Source organism: Panthera uncia, chromosome D1 (assembly GCF_023721935.1).
Source record: "Panthera uncia isolate 11264 chromosome D1, Puncia_PCG_1.0, whole genome shotgun sequence".
NCBI lineage: Eukaryota > Metazoa > Chordata > Mammalia > Carnivora > Felidae > Panthera > Panthera uncia.
In genome coordinates this window covers 18,749,850-18,771,872 of record NC_064808.1, presented here as the reverse complement: position 1 = coordinate 18,771,872, position 22,023 = coordinate 18,749,850, and the positions used below count along the sequence as shown (strand labels likewise).

The 22,023-nt window shown below is 37.5% G+C and overlaps 1 long non-coding RNA gene across 3 annotated transcripts in view; it reads right to left on the bottom strand.

The window, feature by feature from the left end:
• Positions 1-22,023, bottom strand: part of LOC125934439 (uncharacterized) — a 419,134-nt gene that overhangs the window by 124,374 nt on the left and 272,737 nt on the right. For all 3 annotated transcript variants that reach the window (XR_007461397.1, XR_007461404.1, XR_007461398.1), the window contains exon 6: positions 8,243-8,315. This is a non-coding gene — a long non-coding RNA (uncharacterized LOC125934439). The remainder of the gene's footprint in view (positions 1-8,242; positions 8,316-22,023) is intronic.

Here is a 22,023-nt window from a genome sequence, read left to right as displayed (position 1 = left end):
ATGTTAAAAAAAATTTTAAGAAAAAAAAAGAAAAGTTTTCAGAATTGCTCAGGAAAGAGAGACGTCGGCAAAGTATGTTGGGGAGAGGGATAATAGAAATGTGTTGCCTTGCGTGTTGCTGGAGGCAATGTCTAGCTTTACCGAAGTTTTGATAAGAGGTGCTATTACTAGCCCAGTTTCTGTGCTTCTTCAGATCAATGCTTTACCATCATAATGCTAGTGGGAGCCAGAAAATGGTAAATATCTGAAGACCCATTGTGTCAACTTGCACAAAATTATAACGCTAGCAGTCATCACAAAACACTTTGGAGTCAAATACAGCCACAGGGTTGAAGCCAAAAGGCTGACCCTGCTTGTAATGGAGAAGAGTAAACTGAAGTCATAAACGGTTTTGATGAAAATGATCAGCAGTGTGAGTAGCACAGGTAAGTAAGGCTCTTAAATGGATGTTTCAGAATCTGACAGACTCCCTTTAAATGAGAATTTATGGTTTTACCAACACAAGACATTTTAAAATGGACCCACATGCAGGGAAGAATAATGAAGAGAAATACTGAAGGTAAGCTGTGAAGACAGCCATGGCCCCTCCACGATTTCTCTAAAATCTAGCTCCATTGAATCACTAACGTGCTCTCTATTTAATAGGAGGTTGCTCTCTGACACCATAAATCCAGCAACAGTATTTTAGTTATTTACTAAGTGATTAAACTGTAGTAATTTATTCCATTCTTACACCCATATTTTTCCTCCAGGATCCTAAAAGATTTTACTGCCTCCCATAAAGCATTTTCGCTCTAAATATCGATATTGATTTAACTATATCCTATTATTTTTTAGATTTACTTTCTTATTTTACATGAAGTTCTAATCTCCATACAGTTTATAAAAAGATAAAGTAGCTCACTTCCAAAACCCCTTTCTGAGGTCCTTCTATGCCTTTTTCCTGGATGCCAGTTCTGGGATAATTACATTTAACAACAATCCTAATTGTGACTTTACTCGGATGCTCCCTTTAGACCTATTTCAAGAGGTAAGGGATGTGCTACATTAAAAGTAAAAACCGCACAAAATATAAAATCCCAGGCCTCTGAATAAATATTTAACACAATATTTAGTTAGCCAGCCAGCATACCTGATGAAATATATTTCTCATCACTATCCCTTATACCTCTAGGTAGAGGTGGGTACAGGCTGGGGAGGAATCTACAGTAAAAGTAGGAAAAGTCTTTGGATGAAACCACTGGATGAAGTGAACACAACATCCTGGATAATCAGTTTTACTCATGTATTTAGAGGAAATATTTTATATCAAACCAGTAAGACTCATTATTTTAAACATTAATGTATTCTTTATTAACAAATTGTTAGTGCCAAATATTAAAATTATATACCATATTTTATAGTTTGACATTGTATATTGTGGGATAGGATGTTAAACTGTGGCAGGAATTTGTAAGACAAATTGCAACAACTGGTAAAAAATCAACCTTTGGGATGTACCTTCAGGTATCATTAGCATCACCTTTTATGTTGGACTCACAATTTCTTCCATTTCCTTTCCCCATCCTACTTAAAAATATATATTCACTCTCCTCTTTATTGAAGGATACTTTGGTGAGAAAATTTGAGGAGGATTATGTTAGAGGGAAAGGTATTTCAGAATTAGGATTAGGATAAAGCATGGTTACTTAGCATAAGTCAGACATGTTCTTAGCAGGTGAAGAACCTTCATGGGAAGGTCTGAACAAATGTCCAGGTTGTTTAAAGGAGCCATGAGGACTCACTTAAGTAAGGGACTACTAAGTAAGTAGTCATGCTTCAAAGATCCTTGAATTCAGGAACCTCTAAACAGAGATCCGGGACAGTAATCGCTTCTGGCATGTTTCTACTGACACTGAATACAGAAAGTGTAGACATCAATTGGCAATACCTTCAGAAGTTGAAAGGCTTCTGTTGGTCTCTCTCCGGTATACCTTATTGTCAGGGTCTTCAGACAGTCACATCTTTAAGGCAACAGGCTAGTCTGGAAGGGACCTGGAGAACTGAATCCAAATGCCTCGACTTTCCCTTTATAATAGCTACAAACCTCTGAGGACCGGATAAAGGGGTCTGACAAGAGATAACCTGACCTAGTTCCAGCCCACTCTTCACCTCCTACTGGCTGAAAAAAAATTGTTTTTCAAAGGAGACAGACTTTTCCTTCCATGAGAATACTACTCAGTCAGCCATGCTGCTTGGAAATATCATCTGGGAAAAAAGGATGTTGACCAGTGTCAATGGAGGGCCACAGAAACCCGAGGGGCTCTTATCTCCTCAACTCTAAAACACTGGTTTCATTCTCTCTTTGTGCCTGTTACCCCACTTCCTAAAATGCAGGCTATGATTCAACAAAACCCCATTGAGATAAAATGGTTGGTGCTTTCCAAAAGGCAACTTTAAAATAACCTTCATAGATTTATTTCATAGACATTTACATATCTCTTCCCCAAAATCAATGAAATTGTGAATGAAACAAGTAAGGACATTTAGCATGGTCACTACAATCAAATCAATAGCTTTACCATGCAAGTTAAAATTCTGTTACTTGAATTAATGCCTTTACTTATAAAGAATGATTTTTAAAGAATATCGACTGAGACCAAATCCACATGTTGTAAAACAAAATGTAAAGCTTAAGAACACCTTTGGATAATATTATATTAAATTTAATTTGTTCACTGAATTTTGCTCTACTGGAAGTAAGACATCTTAATCCAAACAGGGATATGATTACAATCAATTAAACAAGGCTTTCTTGTCCTATACTTCTGATCTTTATTGTGTACCTGAGACTGATGTTCATAAGTCAGACTTTAATTCCATATAAATAGCAACAGTTCATAATATGTGTCATTTATTTCCCTTTGCACAAAATAAGAATGTACCTTAAATAAGGAATTTTCTGTGCATTTTGCACTGACCATTTTAGCATAGTAAATCATAAGTGTTGATATTTATTTATTAGGTTTTTTTTCTTAGCCCCACTCTAATATCCCAAATTAAGTAAATCAGATTCTAACCTAGTAATTCTCTCCTTAGCAAACAAAATGTAACTCTTTGATCTGAATTCCCCACCAGTTAGATACTAGGATTTCCTGCCTTTTCGCACAATATGCTATTGAATTTCCCATCATTTGCACCATAAGAGTACTGTATCCCCACCCCACATATTCTGAGGTTGGATACTTCACACACACGCATACACACACGGGCGCGCGCGCGCACACACACACACACACACACACACACACACGTGCCTCCTTCATTTACAGGATCACCCTTAAGTTGCCATGTGTTCACAGACAAGGCTCTTTCCTTACTCGCACTAATAATCTGATTTTATGAGTTAAAAGCAACGAAAGAAATTTAGTACTTGCGTCTTTATCTAATCCATATTTACTGCACAGATGTCAGGAGTGATCAGATGGAAGACAAAGGAGATATATTTCCCTGTATTGCAGAAGAAAGGACTTAGATTTGGGACTGGATTTTCTATTTATGTATCCTTGCAATACAAATGCAATAATGCTAGCACGAAATGACCTGGCTGCTTTTTTCAATAAACAGCAGGACTGTTAGCCAACCCATTTCACATGCTTATCTTAAAGGTGAAAAAAAGAGGCATTAAAAAACACAACAATTATCTTACAGCTGTATTGCACCTTTCCTCTGAGACTCTTAAAACATTCTGGAAATTATGGTCCAAATCCTGTGCTCAGCACATAACCATCCTCCTCTGGTCCTCTCAGTGAGAAAAACAGTACATAACAGTGGATGAAAATGGCCCTCCAATAAATACAGTTCATCATTCTCTCATGAAATACAACGATTTTGGACAGATACACACAATTGAGAAAAACAAAGGTATATAAAACCTAAGAGGTCCTTCCTAGGAATTTCAGACCTGTTGCCCTCCAGGACCAAATCCAATTCATAGATATTATTTGCTTGGCCTGCACATGTTTGAAAGATTAAATAATGTCACATAGAGTCTGGCTTCCTATCTTCTCTTGAAAGACTTGAGGAAATTTGACAACACTGAGTCCATAACCCCTATGGCAGTTGTAGCTTCTTTTTTTTTTAATTTTTTTAAAATTTAATTTTTTTTAATTTATTTTGAAACAGAGAGCAAGGAGGGGAGGAGAGAGGAATAGAGAGAGATAAAGTGAGGGAGAGAATTTCAAGCAGGCTCTGTACTCCTAGTGCAGAGCCTGATGCAAGGCTCGAACTCATGAAATGTGAGATCATGACCTGAGCCAAGATTAAGACCGCGCCACCCAGGCTCCCCAGTTGTAGCTTCTTTATCAGTCAGAGGATACAGAGTTCACCAGTGACTTCTTTTCCTACACTTGCTACACTTTCCCTATTTGCTTTAGCTGCTCACCTTGGAGGTAATCAAGCTTGAAACCTTAATTTTAACCTGGGAAGACATCCTACCTCTTTAAATAGGTTGCTTTTCTCTTCATGCTTCCTAATCACACTTTAAAATTTAGTTATTGAGATAACCCTGGGATGACAACTCACATTGCAATCTGGACTTAATTATTTCAGCAAATATTTGTTATATATGCAAGGCAAAAGGCTGGGTCTGGTGAATATATAGAAATAGATCAGATATAAATCCCATCTTTGGAAAGCTACTGATCTAATGAGGAAGACAAAACTTGGATAGAAATTTCAATGGGCACCTGGATGGCTCAGTTGGTTAGGTGTCCCACTTCAGCTCAGGTCATGATCTCATGGTTTGTGGGTTTGAGCCCCGTGTCGGGCTCTGTGCTGACAGCTTAGACCCTGGAGCTTGCTTTGGATTCTGTGTCCCCCCAACCCCTCTCTGTCCCTCCCATGCTTGTGCTTTCTCTCTCTCTCTCTCTCTCTCTCTCTCTCTCTCTTTCTCTCAAAAGTAAATAAATAAGCTTTAGAAATTTCAAGGCAGAAATATACCAACACTATAAGAGGGGTATCTAAAAGGTTTTAGAAGATTTTAAAGAAAGGAAAACCCAGGTTCACTGGGAATGGGTGAGGAAAGGCTTTGTGAAGGTTTCCTAGGTCCCCTTATCTGAGGAGCACTCTCTTAGATGGAGGTTTACATGTAGGTGGCTTATTAAGGATGCTCTCAGGATCAACACTTTGGGGCAGTGAAAGAAGCAGGACTGAGAAGTGATGCTGAACCAACCCGTAGTTATAACAAATGGCTTCAAAGACCTCATGGGGAGTTTTGGAACTGGGATGGCCCTTCAGAATTGTTTCAAATGGGAGCAAGTGGGCCTAGCCTTTATAACCCACACCAGCCAGCCCATGTATGTGGTCACCTATAGGCAAAATGCTGGTTCCCACTCACTCCTTCTTTTCACTTTCTGGGCTCAGGTATGGCCTACTCTGCTTTGTATTCTGTTCCCATGCAATAATCATACAGGGTTGGGCCCACCCTGCCATTTTTTCCTGATTATGGCTCTAACTTGGCAGATGAGGCAATACCCACCATACAATAAGGGGGGGGGGGTGCGGTGAGTAGACTCAGGATGCCCTGCATGCTCACATTCACTCATGCTACTATGTCTCAGCCTTATCACCGAATCTGTCTCACTCTCATTCTTGCTCTCTTCCTGGACATGCCTGACTTTGCAGATCCCTAAGTGCAAATTCAAAATGGAAGATAAAAAGCCCCACTTTGGCATTGGGTCCATTATCTTGTCTTAGCCAGCTTTTATGAGAAAGTCCCACAATGGAGTTAGCTATATATATATATATATATATTTTGCACTTTGCTCTCTGGCACCCTTGTACGTATGTTCCATCAGCCAGAATGCTAGAAGAGTGGACGCATGAGTAGTGCCCCAACCCTAAGGATTGAATGTGTTTGGATACCATTACTAATATCACTGCAACCTAGGTAGGCACCTTATTGAAGGTATTTTATGACACTGATTTAGAGAGATGCTCACTGGTCATGGCCAGCTTGATAACAATAAAAATGATCATAGTTATTAATTATTGACAACTTTCTATAATGGCAGGTGCAGGAATGAGCAATTTATTAATACTGTCTTTAATTCTTACATCAACTCTTCAAAAAATATATTATTCCCTTTTGTAGATGAGTAAGCGGAGGACAATAAAGACAAAACGTCTTGCTCATGGTCACATAGCTGGTAAATTGAAAGCTAATGTTCAAATACTATTCATCTGAATCCTCAACCTTAGTTCTTTCTCCTAGATCACACTGTCTTTAAAAACAGGAAATGGTTAAGGTTCCTGGGTGGCTCACTAGGTTAAGCGTCTGCCTCTTGGTTTCAGCTCAGGTCATGATCTCATGGTTTGTGAGTTTGAGCCCCACATCGGGCTCCATACTGGCAGTGCGGAGCCTGCTTGACATTCTCTCTCTCCCTCTCTCTCTGCCCCTCCCCTGCTCACTCTCTCTGTCTCTTTCTCAAAAATAAATAAACTTAAAAAAAAAAAAACAAAACAGTAGGTGGTTATTCAGTACCTACCAAGTGTAGAGTTCTTTACATATATTACCTAACCAAACGTTTACAGCAACTCCATGACATTATTGCCTAATTTTCCCACATGAAAAAATGAGGCTAAGAAAACTTGACAAAAATCAGTGAGGTAAGTCACCATGCCAGGATTCAGTCCTAGGTCTGACTGTTCTCTGAGCCTGTATCCCTTACACTCTGTCTCATGGTCTCCTTGATAAGGAAATAGAGAGCTCAGAGAAGTCACCTGGGAATGTTCAGACATGTCTATAATCTATAGAAGTCATCAGATATTGTCTTCACCAACTGCTATATAAGCAGATTAATGTCAGAAGACTCTCCTCTTTTAGCAATAAACCAGATTTTAATGATCCATGTCCTCTCCTCCAGATTGAAGTCAACTTGACAGCCTCTATAAGCAGACACCCAAGGGTCCCTAGAAAGACCCCAGGATTCACAAGGAAGATGATCTTTACTGCACAGAACCATTGTGAGACTCACAAACATCTATGAAAGTTCTGTAGAAGAGGGAAGAGGAAAAGTTCAAGGCAACGTTGTTAATACCTACTGAACCTTTTAGCAGGTTACCAGAGTCCTTGAAACCCAAATATAACTCCTCTGAGTGACTCCAAATACATACAAATCTCCACCAGAACCTGAGAAGAGATCTAGGGGAAATAATATTCATATATAGTAGTCTTTTCCAACATTCACCAGGATGAGGCATCAGAAAAGTGACTTCAAATAGCAATTCAAAGTGCTGGTGACCCAAATGGAATGGAAAATCAGCCATGATTTCAGGGTTTTGCCATGATCAATTTAAAAGCTGAGATCCTAATAAAGCTGACTTATGATAGGCTATGTAAAAGAATCCAGACACAAAAGACTACATAAATGTCACTCCGTTTATAGGAAATTTCCAGAATAAGCAAATCTGTAGAGCCAGAAAGTCGATGAGTGTTTGCCGAGGGTATGGTGGGGGGATAAGGAATAACTGCTAAGGAGCACAAGGTTACTTTTTAAGGTGTCAAATATTCTAAAATTATATTATGGTGATGGCTGCATGACCTTTTATAAATACTCAAAACATCAAAGTATACACTTTAAATAGATGAATTTTATGGTATATAAATTATATCTGGATAAACGTTGTTAAAAAAGAAAGATGATTTGCTACATATAGATATTGATAAAGGGCACTTTATAGTAAAAAGAGTAATCAAAAAGCATTAAAAATAAACATACATAAATACATAAATATATGAGAGAAGTCAACCTAAGATTTTATCAAAAATTACCAATTAAAATTTAGGCCTGAAGTTCAGTACACACTTTGTCTAATTTGAATTGGTTTTCCTCTTTCAAGTCTTTAGTTAAGGTTACTTGAAAAGAGAATCTGAAATCACAAAAGAAAATCAATACCACAGTTGACCAAGGCCAGGTTCAATAATACTGCCCACATTTGAGTGCAGTGAGGGAAAACAGCATTCATTAGTCATATAATAACTACATGGCCTCCTGCTTATCTCAGAAATTCCTCCAAGGAACACAGCCATTTCCCACCTATTATTTCCTATTGATTTTCACCATCTGCCAAGAGGCAGAGAAGGAAGAGGAATTTCAACAGAAGAAGGTGAGACCAGAGGAGCACCAAAGGAGTGGGAGCACTGCATACCCCTTAGATGTAATGGCAGATGGGCATGCAAGGCTTTCAATTCATAACTCACTTTTTCGTGTATTCAATTCTCTGACTCCAAGTTGGTCCTGTGACAGTTGGTATTCCATTTTCTCACCTGAGACCTATAGTCAAAAGAAGTCGAAGGGAGATTGTTCACTGAGAATCCCATCATCATCATCATCATCATCATCATCATCATCTTGTTATTGTTGTTATGATGATGACTGGTATATATGCAAATACCATCCCAATCCCAGCTCACTCTTTTGTACAATGATTGATTTTCATCAGGGAGATCTCCCCCAAGTAGCCAAGGTTCCCTGAGGATCCCCTAGATACCAAGAGGTAGAACCAGTTTCTTTTCACATGTAACGAGACATAACACATGTGGTATTTATTGAGTGCCAAGCTCTGTTGTAAGTTCTTCAGGTATATTAACTCATATAATTCTCAGAACAACTCCACAGGGAAGATATTTTAATTACTGCCTCCATTTTATAAATGAGAAACTGAGGCAGGAAGTTTAGGAAGTAGTAGAAGATCACCTAGCTATGAAATGGTAAAGGGAAACTTGAACAAAGGCAGTCTGGTATTTAAGTGCTTAAGCATAACCACCATGCAAACTGCCTTCATAAGAGAGGAAAGCTTTTTCAAAGGTGAACGTTTTGTCCTGAACTTATATTACTCACATATAGCCAAAGTGCAGTAGAGGTAGGGATTTTGAGGACTCTCATTTCCTAAATCATGTAATTTTTATCCCACAAAGTAGAGGAAGATGGAGAGGAAGAACCAGGGATGGATATTGAGAAGGAATGGAAGGGTGGCAGAAACAAATACTGGATAGGAAGATCGGGATGCCCTGGAACAAACTGCCAGACTTCAAGAGGTTACAAAAGAAAGTGTTTATGCAGGATCTCATCATGGAAACAATACTGTCTTAAAAGAACGATAAAATCCCTAATTTGAAAACAGAAATGAGGGTGAATCCTGGAGTGTGCTTGTTAGCCTCAAATGTTTGTATCAACCTGTTTAATATTATGGTTCCTTAGTCTCAATATAAAATGCAGCACTTAGTGTGTGGAAGCATTATGCTAAGTGCCATTTGATCAACAGTCACTCTTTTGAGTCCTCTCAACTACCCTACAAGAAAGCGCTAACATATTAAGAATAAACATGAATGTAGTAAGTCCATGCCTGTTCTAAGCACATCACAAACTCATGTAACTCACACAACAATACTTTGAGAAAGAAACTCTTCATTTTATTATCCTCATTTCACAGATGAAGAAACTGAGGCGATGAAAATTTAAGTAGATTGTCCAAGTTCACACGGTTAGTATGAGGTAGATCCAAGGTTTGAACCAAGCAATCTGACTCCAATCCGTGCGGTTTACCACTGAACTATATTGCTTCTGCATAGCACTCTGCTGGATACTTTCCAAATGTTATCAACAATTACACTAAGCCAATTTTACAATCTAGGAAAATGAGCCTTAGAAGAGTTATAATATTTCACCAAGGTCACTCAGATAGTGACTGGCAGATCTGTATTTTGAACTCACGTCTCTTAAATACCAGTACCCTCACTCTTAAATATTAAGCAAGAATCATAACCTGCAAGATTCACAGAGAGAAAACAAAGTTACAAGAAAAAGAAGGCACAGAACTTAGATCAAAGCTTTAACTAAAAGACAACATGACCTTACTCTTAAAAGCAAATGCCAATCTCTCTTAGGCTCCTATGGAAAAAGTCCAGCATGGAACTAATGTTTCAGTCCCTAAACATGAATAACCTCTCTCCTCCATCAGAATTCCAGCTACCTACCTCTAAGGGGCTACAAGCAGTTGGGTGTAGGTCACTACCATTCTTAGCACCTGAACCCATCTTGTTCTGGGAATGGACCACCCTCCATTACTTAGTGACTTCCCTTTTTGACCAATTCAGCTTTGTAAGGAAATATCCACCTTGCAGATCATTTGTTGGAAGGTGGTATTGCTCAATAAGTATCTCTTGATTAAGGATTAAATGAATGCTAAAGTTGTTGAATGGATCAAATTAGATAAAGCCTACAGAGCACTTAGTTCCGTACCTAGAATATAGAGACTGCTCGATAAATCATAGCGGCTGTGCTACTACTATTCTCATTGCTAGTACATCATTTTTGGTTTTGACTATTGCTAATTATTAAGGGACAGAGAAAACATAGATACACAGTAAAGCCCCAAAAGCAAGCCCACTCATTGGAAAGAATTCATAGAGGAAAAAAGGGAGATCATTTTCCTGCCTCCTAAGAGAGTGACTAAAAGACTTAGGAAGGGATGACTACAATTTAGCATGGCATAGAGCTGTAATTCAGAGTCTCCCAGGTGTGAGTAAGACTCGTTATAAGATTTAGATTGGTTTTATACATGCAAGTCCACTGAAAAAAAGATTTACTTCAAATAATAGTTCAGTAGACTATTATTTGGTTTAATTCCACTGCCCTAGTTATTATTTTAGTTACAATAGATGATTATAGAAATTTCAGAAAATTAAAAAAAAGAAATTTCAGAAAATTCAGATAAGATGAAAAAAATTAAAATCACATATGAATGATGTTTTCATATGTGTATGCATATATACATATGCATATACATATACATACACAGATGGCCCCTGACTTACAATGGTTAGACTTAAGATTTTTCACCTTCATGATGTTGAAGAAGCAATATGCAGTCAGCAGAAAGCATACTTCCAGTTTTGATTTTGATCTTTTCCCAGGCTAGCAATTAAGTGGTAGGATCCCCTCTCGTGATGCTGGGCACTGGCAATGCGTGGCAGCTCCCCGTCAGCCACACAATCAGGAGGGTAAACAAGCATTGCACTTACAACCATTTGGTACCCAGACAACCATTCTGTTTTTCAGTTTCAACACAGTATTTAATACATTACACAAGATAGTCACTTGTGTTAGATGATTTTGCTTGACTGTAGGCTACTACAAACACTCTGAGCATGTATAAAACAGGCTAGGCTAAGTTATGATGTGTGGTAAGCTAGGTATATTAAATGCATTTTTGACTTAAGATATTTTCAATTTATGAGTTTATTGGGATATAATCCCATCAAGTCAAGGAAGATGTATATATAGTTTGGTGTCACAATTTAGCATTCAGTATTACTAAACTCGTTAGTAGTCAGTTATATTTAGTATTACTAAACTATTATTTGAATAATTTAGGGGCCATATATATAAAAGATATCTATCTTTTATAGATACATATATCACTTTTAGATATATATATATCACTTTTAGATATATTCACATTTTTTTCAGAATTTTCCTATCAAATATGTATGCATATTTTTGTATTCCCTCTCTGTATACATATACATACACACAAACATACCCATATACTCTATTTTAGAGCTGCCTGCTTTCGTGGTTCTTAATAACTCTTATGTATATAGATCCTTAGACCTCCTTGCTATTAGCAAGAATCTGATCCAGAATAAAAAGTAGCAAGGCTTTCAGAACACTATAGGAAACATTTATTTTTCTGACCACTCACTAACCTTTCCCCATTCTTAGTCTGTGAGCTTCAGGTAAGGCATCACTCCTATTTCCTGACAGGGAGCACATTACCCAGTCTCAGCCAAACAGCAAAAGGAATTCCCTTGCCACTACGACTGGTTCAGGAAGAGTGGATGTACGACCCACATAAGTACAATCAGAGTGAAGCTCAGGACTAGTTTAAGAGTTAACCTCTTCACTCTCAGACTTGAGGCCACCATATTGAGTGTGTACAAAAGAAACCAACACAAGGGCAGTTATGATGAGAGTTGGTGAAAATCTTAAGAATGATGGTAACTTCTGAACCCCTAGATAAATATCTGAGCAATGTAAACTCTGGCCTCCTCAATTACATAAGTAAATAAATTCCTGTTCTTAATTTAGCTGATGTGAGCAAAGTTTTGCTTATGGGCAAGAGAAATCATCTTAACTATTACAAGCACAAATCATAGAAACCAAATTTGAGTTTTAGTCCCAATGCCCTCCTTTTTTTTTCTTTTGCTTCAAAATAAATTCCTTTTTGATATAAGCCAAAGGGAGTCAACATACTCGGACTTATTAGGCCAACCAAGAACACATGGTGTATTACAACAAATCATCCCATTTGTCTCCTGTTAGAAAAGCCCTTCCTTCTGTAAGTTTCAAATACCTTTCTGTGCCATGAGTTTATAAATGCCAAAAGTTGTTCAAATTCCTCAAGTTCAACAAGCAAATAGAAACTAAAATTTTGGTGAACATCAGAAAAGAAAACCTTACACCTGGATTATAATAGTTCTCTCATGAGGTGGTTGCCCTTGGAAAAGAGATTTGTGGTTCAATACAATAAAAAGTTATTTCCCCACCTGTCCTCATCAAGCTTAATGAATACCTTACACATAAAACACCCCTTTTTATTACTGCATTCCATGTTCTGGTGGAGATCAGACTCCTCCAGCACATCAAAATGGTACCCCCCATCCCCAGACACAGTACAATGATATTTCCAGGCATCATTGCCATGGGCAAATATGGCAGAGCCTTTCCCAAATGAAAAAACAAACTTTGTATCAAAGGAAGTAGGAGACTATCTTTGAAAACTAGAGCAAAAAAATTAATAACAATGTAGTCAGATATATTCAAGAGGCATACTGTTCAAATATACACACTGTTTTAAAGCATTTATGTTTTGAAGGGAACACTTTATATCTATTTTTAAAACCTTGTTATGTTCTGTAATCTCCATAGCCTGTCACACCCATAGCAATTTATCTACACCTCTCTCATGGAATTTATCATTTGCTACTTTTAGTAGCATTACATGTATATAAGTCTTATCTCTTCTACAAGAATGCAGACTCCTTGAGGGGAGGGATCTTCTTTATCCTTATATCTCAGACATGACATAACTTGGTAGCTTGTAGATACTGAGCCTTCCATAAATATTAGAAACATGAAAAAAAAAATGTTTAAGTGTATTTTTTAAAAGCAGAATAAACCTGGATGGAAACAGAAAGCTTTTTTTCACTTGTTAAAGGAGACTGTGTTATAAGGAACTCATAAAAGTAAATAAAGAATTGTAGCTCAACTCAGATTTCAGTGAAGAAATTGGTTCTCCATAGACACTCAATCATTCATTCATACATATAACCTCATTCATCAACTGAACTAATATCTATAAAAGCTTCTGATAAAGTTAAGAATAGAAGGAAAATTAGAGCAGATTACTTCTATGGAAAGATGGAAAATTGGTCTGCTTTCCCAGATCTCAGTGCTTTATGCAGTCAGTGACATCATGGAATTTATTTTATTACTCTTCTTGCTTAATTAGGACGTAAGAGAAAGGTAGGAGGATAAGAGTAGACAATTTTCAAATAAAAAGTGGTTTTCCCCAGCAAGTTGTAAAAGGAAATCAAAGAGTTTCTGGTTTGTTTGTTTTTGTGGTAGGAAAATTGAAATCTAGACAGAAAAAAACCTAAAAGAAGAAGAGAAAAGGCTGAAGGGAGAGAAAGAAGAGAGAGAGATTAGTAAAAGTTCTCTAAATTTTCAAAGAACGAAAGACAGAATTAAGAGTGAGTCCTGGAAAGACTTCTGACATGGGATCAAAAGACATCATGTGGACAAAAGAAGTATTCCTTTCAAATCTAGTATTTATCCTAGATTAAAATAGTCAAAATTAGTGGGAAGTGAGGAACATGTTCTACCTTGTTCATTGGTTTCATTCAAACCTAGTTCTAAAATACATAAATAGTTTAATACATGGATATCTTCAAGTCTATACTTTTCTACTAGAAAATGTGGTGGTATTTATTATTTTACCTTGCTCACATTCAAAAAGAAATTATTAGATCCAGGTATAATGGAATTATTCAAATAAAGTATAAAACAAGAGGCCAATAATAGCGCTAGACAAATAGGAGATCCTAAAATGTTAGTCAATGAGTAGTTAGTTATAAAGAACACTTTACTGCCAGCTATACCTCAAATAAGTAAGTAAGTAAGTAAGTAAATAAATAAATAAATAAATAAATAAAATAAAAATAAAACCTATGCAAAAGTTTTGGGAGTTTTTCTAATACAATTATTAAAAAAATGTTTAAAAAAATTTCCTTTGAGTTTTCTCCCATTCATATAAATAAATATAAAATCACATATCCCCCAGTAAAATATAAAGAGTAAAGGAATAAATACATAATATTATCCAAGCAGAATCCTCAGCTCTATAAATGGCAGGTAGATACATTTGTGTTCAATAAAAGGACTGCATTTTAAATTCATTCTAATAAAAAATAAACAAAACTTCCTCTATTTTTCTGTTTAGGTGGTATCCCAGTCCACAGTCCAGGCATACAAAAGAAACTCTCTGTTTTTCTACATTAACATAATTTATCTTTCAAGAACTGGATAATATCTTGAAATCCTCAATTTGATGTTTCTTCTTTTTTCTCCCTGGGGAAGCTTTCAAGTTCCAGATAGGGTTTATATAGGCTGCATGAGTCAAGGTGATGGATTCTGTCCCTTGCTGTCATTTCTCCATGTAGGCATTGATTGATAAATCCATCATCCTTTTTGTCTTTGGTTGTAGGTCCACACAAGTAGCTACAGAGAGATATGCCTCTCTTCCATTTACAGGAACCCTGTAGGTACAGTCTTTGCTGCTTTAGTGCAATGCTTGGTGTTAGAGAAGCCATTCAGCTTCTAGTTCACTTTGGGGTACTCTCTGAGGCTTTGGAAAGACCCCATTGGGTTTGACTCAACAAGCATCTGGGCATCTGCTGCTTCAAAGAGTTCAGCTTAGTTTCTATTCTAGAAAAGATGGTCACGGTAATAGGAAGGATGGGACTATGGAATGTGCAGAGTCAGCAGGGGAGGTAGAGCACTTTTCCTCTGTCTCATTATGTTTCTCCAAACATTTTTTTGTGGGCTTGGAGCCCTCTCAATTCCCTTAAGTGCTTTAGGCTGTAAACCAATGCCAAGAAGAGATTGGCAGGCTATTTTTTTTTTCTTTCTGGCTTGCTACATCCTTCTCCAGAGGCAATGGCCTAGGACGCCCTAGCTGTTTGAATAAGAAGAAAGTTCAGAAGGATGGAATTATCAGAAGGGGGAGGGAAAAAAATTGTTTAATGTTTCAAACTTTCCCAGGAAATAGGAAAAATGTCTTTGAGGTTATATGGAAGAAAATTAGCATAAAGTTGAGGTCAGGTGGAAGAAATTAGCATAAATTAGAATAAAGCACTCTGATTTTGCTGATCTCTCTGCCTCCAAGCAATCTTCTAGAACTGAACTTTGAAACTCTTTCAAATAGAAAAACTTGCAACAAAAGCTTTCTATCCTATGCCATATTCTTCTATAGACTTCATGATATACCCTGAAATATCTTTAGGGGTAAATCTTTGTTTTCTTCAATAGATCTCACTATTAGAAATTGAACTTTTCTCTCTATGAAATATATCCAAGATCAACAACTGGTCATCCTTGCCTTGCCCTTGGAAGTCTTTCTTTTTTTTTTTAATTGAAATTTATTGTCAAATTGGCTTCCATACAACCCCCAATGCTCATCCCAAAAGGTGCCCTCCTCAATACCCATCACCCACCCTCCCCTCCCTCCCACCCCCCATCAACCCTCACTTTGTTCTCAGTTTTTAACAGTCTCTTATGCTTTGGCTGTCTCCCTCTCTAACCTCTTTTTTTTTCTTCCCCTCCCCCATGGACTTCTGTTAAGTATCTCAGGATCCACATAAGAGTGAAACCATATGGTATCTGTCTTTCACTGTATGACTTATTTCACTTAACATCACACTCTCCAGTTCCATCCACATTGCTACAAAGAGCCATATTTCATTCTTTCTCATTGCCACATAGTATTCCATTGTGTATATAAACCACAATTTCTTTCTCCATTCATCAGTTGATGGACATTTAGGCTCTTTCCATAATTTGGCTATTGTTGAGAGTGCTGCTATAAACATTGGGGTACAAGTGCCCCTATGCATCAGCACTCCTGTATCCCCTGGGTAAATTCCTAGCAGTGCTATTGCTGGGTCATAGGGTAGGTCTATTTTTAATTTTTTGAGGAAACTCCACACTGTTTTCCAGAGCGGCTGCACCAGTTTGCATTCCCACCAACAGTGTAAGAGGGTTCCCATTTCTCCATATCCTCTCCAGCATCTATAGTCTTGGAAGTCTTTCTAAGTCATACAGATAAAGTTCTTTTCAAACTCCTTAATAAATTAATCCCTTCCAAACCAATGTCATATATTCAGCTATTTTTCTTTAGAGTTTATAAATTCTTTCACAAAGAAAGTGTCACTAAAAGTCAGACAATGTCTACGTGTGTCTCTTGTATCGTACAATATCAGAAATTTCTTATTGATTTGGTCATTTTGTCCCACATTCATTACAATAAGAATCCAAACTTGCACTCATCTGGAACGACTATAAATAGCTTGATGAAGCTATGATTTATAGATTAGTGAATGTTGCCTTTTATTTGAAAATAGTTCAAACATTTCAACAGCCCATAAGCCTCTAACAGTGTGTACAAATCATCCATCTGGACTGCCTTTGTGCAGTGACCAATGCATCATTTGTGGATCGGCAACATGGCTTGTGCACTTTCCTTATATTTTGGTCATTTTCTACTTTTAGGAGTCTTGCCGTTCCAAGGTAGAGCTAGGGAACTTGCATTACCAGATTTCACTGCTACCAGGGTACAGATATGTGATGTGGATTCTGCCACTCACATGTACCTGAGCACAGCTGGGTTCCAAAGGAGATGACACACTTCCGAGCACGTAGGAATTGATATTCTGGCAACTGTGGTGAGAGAGACACTTGGTTCCTTACAGATAACAGTGGCAGAGCTCCTGGCATCCAATCATAGAGCATCATAGGCTGAGTGATGATGAGGTGGCATTTTCCCTGCTAAAGGTCCTTTAGTGGGACTAAGAGTTCTCTTAGTCCCTCAATTGGTTGGTGATTCAAGAAACCAGTTCTCATACCCTCCTGGAAAGTCATAAGTTACAAGTAACCTTTTATAAATTCCTTTTCTGGCTAAACTACATGTTGTTTGCAGTGCAAAACACTTTTATAGTTGCTGAACAAATAAATAATTAATCATACAATATTACACGTGTATGTAAAAAAAAGTTAATCTCATTTATGTTGACACGTTAACACTGTTACTAAGATTCTAAGAGGGAGAGTCAAAAAGCAAATATTTAAAACACTAGCATTTGCCACATAGTCCAGGCAACATGGTGACCCAATATTAGTTGGCTAATAGATTTTTCACTTCTTTTTTTCATGTTTATACTTTTGGTGCATCTATTTTTGAGTTATTAAAAGAAGGAGTGTTTACAGGTAGTTTTTATTGCTGGTGATTCATTTTAATACGGTTCTAAGGAAGATGAAATGGGGCTGCCTAATACAATTACTCTAAACACGAAAGGCACACATTGTGTGAGCAATTACTGATGACTTTCCATGTACAGTGGGTAGCAAAGATGAAATGCACAAAATGAGTAATAGGAGATAGTCCCAGTTATCAAGTAGCTCACACGATTGCCATTTCCCTAGAATAAAAATTGTATCCAAATGAGGAGTTCTCATTGTACTTCCATAATTTCTATTCATCCCTCAAATCAATTGTTCTTTCCTTGAAAATTATTTATTACTAAGGCTATCCAAGGAAAATAACTATTCTGTCCCTGTAGGACTCATTGGGAGGACTGAGAACTATTGCATCCTATTTAAAAGCATTATTATACTGCTCCCATGGACCACATTGACATAGCAAATGTTCTTTGGGAAAACAACCAGTTGAATAACTTATATATCTCCAACAATGACTACGTGCCTTGTGAGAATGCTAGAGCCAGCTACCCATCCTACACACATCCTAACAAAGCTATGCTTCGTGGTATCAATAACTAATTACATTACAGTTCTGCCTCAGTAACATAGATTGATAGTTTCATTATACCATTTAATTAGAACTGTTTTTAATTTATCAGGAAGAAATGGTATAATTGGTGAAAGAACAGCTGTTGCAGGTCACATGGAAACAATATGGTTCAGTAACAGAAACTGGCAAACTTGGCTGGGAAATCCAAGTGGCATTTAAGTCTTTTGGAATGCATAATATGGAGGGAAAGGAAGTCTGCTATCTGTCATATTTCATCTAATCAACACCTCTGAACTTTATCACTAGCGTTACTGGTGCGGGATGCATGGACACCGGCAAGAAGTACTTTGCAGAACCAAGGTCCACTGTGGCTCAATAAATTCTATTTCCCCAAAACAGGGTATCATCTGAGTTTCAAGGGATCTGAAGGAGAACTTTTATCCCTTAATGTAGCTGCTTCTTAGATAGTAAGTGCTAATTTTCTTGCATTGTCTAAACTAGTAGCAGATATAACATTTTAGTTTATTAAAGGAATAGCTGGTATTAGACATATCATACTCTAGCCTGATTTCCTCTTTAAGGATGGACCCCTCTTCTATTACTCAGGGTTCTCCAGAGAAACAGAACCAATGCGGTATATCTGTGTGTGTGTGTGTGTGTGTGTGTGTGTGTGTGTGTGTGATAAAAAAATTATTAAGGAATTGACTCATGCAAATGTGAAAACTAGCAAATCTGAAACCCATAGGGTAGCCCATCAGGCTAAAAACTCAGACAAGGAGTTGCTGTTTAAGTCTTGAGTCTGAAATTTGTAGGTCAGGCTAGCAGGCTGGAAATTCACGCAGGATTTTTATGTTCTGATTTAACACAAAATTTCTTCTCTGAGAGAACCTAATGTTTGCTCTTAAGGTCTTCAACTGATTGGATGAAACCAACTCACATTACTGAGAGTAATCTACTCAAATTCAACTTATTATAGATGTTAATGACATTTATAAAACATATTCACACCAATATCTGGACAAGGCTTTGACAAATATCTGGACAATGTTTGACCAAACAACTGGGCACCAGAGCTTAGCCAAGTTAACATACAATTTAACCATCATACCTATTAACAAAGAAGCCTCCCAAGGTTCTTTCAGACTTCTGTCCACCCTTAGCTTTCTAAGACAAGAATGGCATGTTTCTACATGAATGTTATCTTTCTGTCTTCATGTTCACAAGAAACACATAGTTAATCAATTATGGTACTCTTTTCCACTGAGTTCAGAAATGCTTCTCAACCCAACGCTCCAAAATGCCACTTCCATTTTACTAAAGCTAGCATGCAAAATAAGTGTATTGACTCGCCCTTCTTAAGCAATTTAGTCACCTTGTGCTTTTAGCTTTTGTTTCTCTCCTGATTGTCACAATACAATTGTAAGCTGGATACTGAATATATAAGAATCATTCCAAAAGAGACTGTAGTCAGAGATTAATGCAAGAAAAGAAACAATGGAACCTCAAAAATCCTCTGGTCCAAATGATAACATCTCATAAGTCGAATAATGCATAGGGCAGTTAACTAAGTGTAAGGCAGTGGGAGACTTAGGGAGGTGCTCCAGTTAATGTCAAGAGTGAAGAGTTAAAACTTCATGGACCAAAGGGGATGAGACTTATGCAAAAGAGGATTTCCATGGCAAACCCAAGATGAGTGGATGGTGAGGATACTCTGAGTTTGAGAAGGATACATCCTGGGCTTTAAAATTGTGTTATTCCCAATGGAGGAGCCACTAATAGCGGTTAGTAGAAAGGCTACAACCAATGCTTCTTTACAACACAGCTGGGAAGACGCTAAGCCTGGTTTTAAGGCTTCCTAGTCAAGAAGAATGAGTATTATGATACAGTGCAGGCTTCTGCTGCCAATGCAGAGTTCAGTCAGGGATCCTCTGGAAAATAGCATAAGAAGGCTGATCAATATATGAGTCTGAAACTGGCTTTAATTGTCACTTCAGGTCCACTGCACTGAATTTTATTGGGTTTGACTGATCTTTTATCAATATTGTATACAATATTATCTTTTATACTCATCTTTATCTTTTGCTTCTTTATTTCTCCTCAGGACTTGAACAATCACCAATCTCATACAATCAAAATACCACATTTATCTTACAGCATCTCCTTCATGCTCCCTGTCAAAACAGCAAATCCTATAACCTTTCTCCATTCCTTTCCCTCGTCCCCTATCCTTTCTGTTCATTTATCGTTTTTTACCTGCACTTCTCTGTAAAGATCTCTTTACGGACCTCCTAGCCTCCCATTCTTGCGATCTGACACAATTTCTGCCCCTTCTAATAGATCAAAGAACCTTAAAGCATGATTCTGCTAATGTTGCTTCTTTCATCAAGGGCTTTTGATAAGTCCTATAACCTTATAGTGTAAAATCCAAATTCTTTAATTTAATATTCAGTGTCTCCCATAACCTAACCCAGGCCATCTTTGCAACATTGTCCTCAGCCAGTCTCCTATTTTGAAAGATATAATCCAGAAGACTGTGCTACTTGCCATTTCCAGAAAATGCTTGGCATTGTTCATTTGCATGCCCTTCCATATGTGTTTTGCCTACTGGTTGGTTTCTATTTCTCTATTAGTTCATTCTTCAAAATCAGCTATAAAACTATTTCCTTTACAATGAATTCTCATTCTTTTCAATGAACTACTATATCACATGTAACAAATAGCATTTTACCATAGTTACCTCAAAAGAGACTGTATTTCCTTACCATATAAACTCGTGAATGATAAGAATCATTTTTTCACTCACTTTTTTTTTTTCCAACAGTGTCTTTCACACATTAGATGTACACTGTATGTTTGGTAAGTGGAATAATACACTGAAGAGTGAATCAATCCTTGGAGCAAGCTCATTCTCAGTCATCTCTCATAATCCATGTGAATGAAAGATTGGCTTAATCAGAGATGATTACAATCTCAAACAAATCCCTCAACTTCACAGTATACACCGCTCTAGCAAATCTTTTTTTCCTGAAGCAATTTACAAGTAGCAAAAAATTCAACAGGAGTTGCTTCCTTCACTCTATACACAGTCTCATTTATTCTTATATTATTTCATTCAGCTAGCATTTGCTGTGTTTTTAATGTATTCCAGGCCTAATGTTAGATTCTAGAATCACAGAGAACATAGTTCCTGTCTTCAAGGGCTTTCAATGGGGATGATTGAAAAGGTCAACTATCATAATTACGGTAGAGTATGACGAGGTGTCTAACAGAGAAATACGGATGGCCTTGGAAGGCAAAGGAGGGGCACCTAAGCCAAATCAAAATTCAGTGACAATTTCGCCGAGACAGCAGTATCTCTGCTGAATTGTTAAGGGAAAAGAGAAGTTATATAAATGAACACGTTTGAAGAAGGCAGCCCAGTGAGGAGAAGAACTGCATATGTGAGAGCATAGAGGCGTGGGTGAGCAGGACGGGCTTTAGGATTTACAAGCAGTTGACTCACAGAAAACAACACTAGAGTGGGTTCGTTTCCTATGGCTTTTGTAACAAATTACTACAAACTTGGTGCCTTAAAACAGAATAAATTTATTTTCTCACAATTCTTGAGGCCAGAACTTGGAAACCAGTTCACTGAACTGAAGTCAAGGTGTCAGCAGGACCATATTCCCTCTTGAGGCTCTAGAGGAGAATCTAAGTTATTCCTTGCTTCTTCCAGATTCCGGTGGTTGTTGGCATTCTTAGTCTTGTGTCCACATCATTCCAATGTTTGCCTCAGTTGTCACAAAGCCTCATCTTCATATGATGGTCTAATCTCACTCCGCTTTTCTCTTATGAGGCTATATGTGATGATATTTAAGGCCCGCCTGGATAATCCAGGATGATCTCCTCACC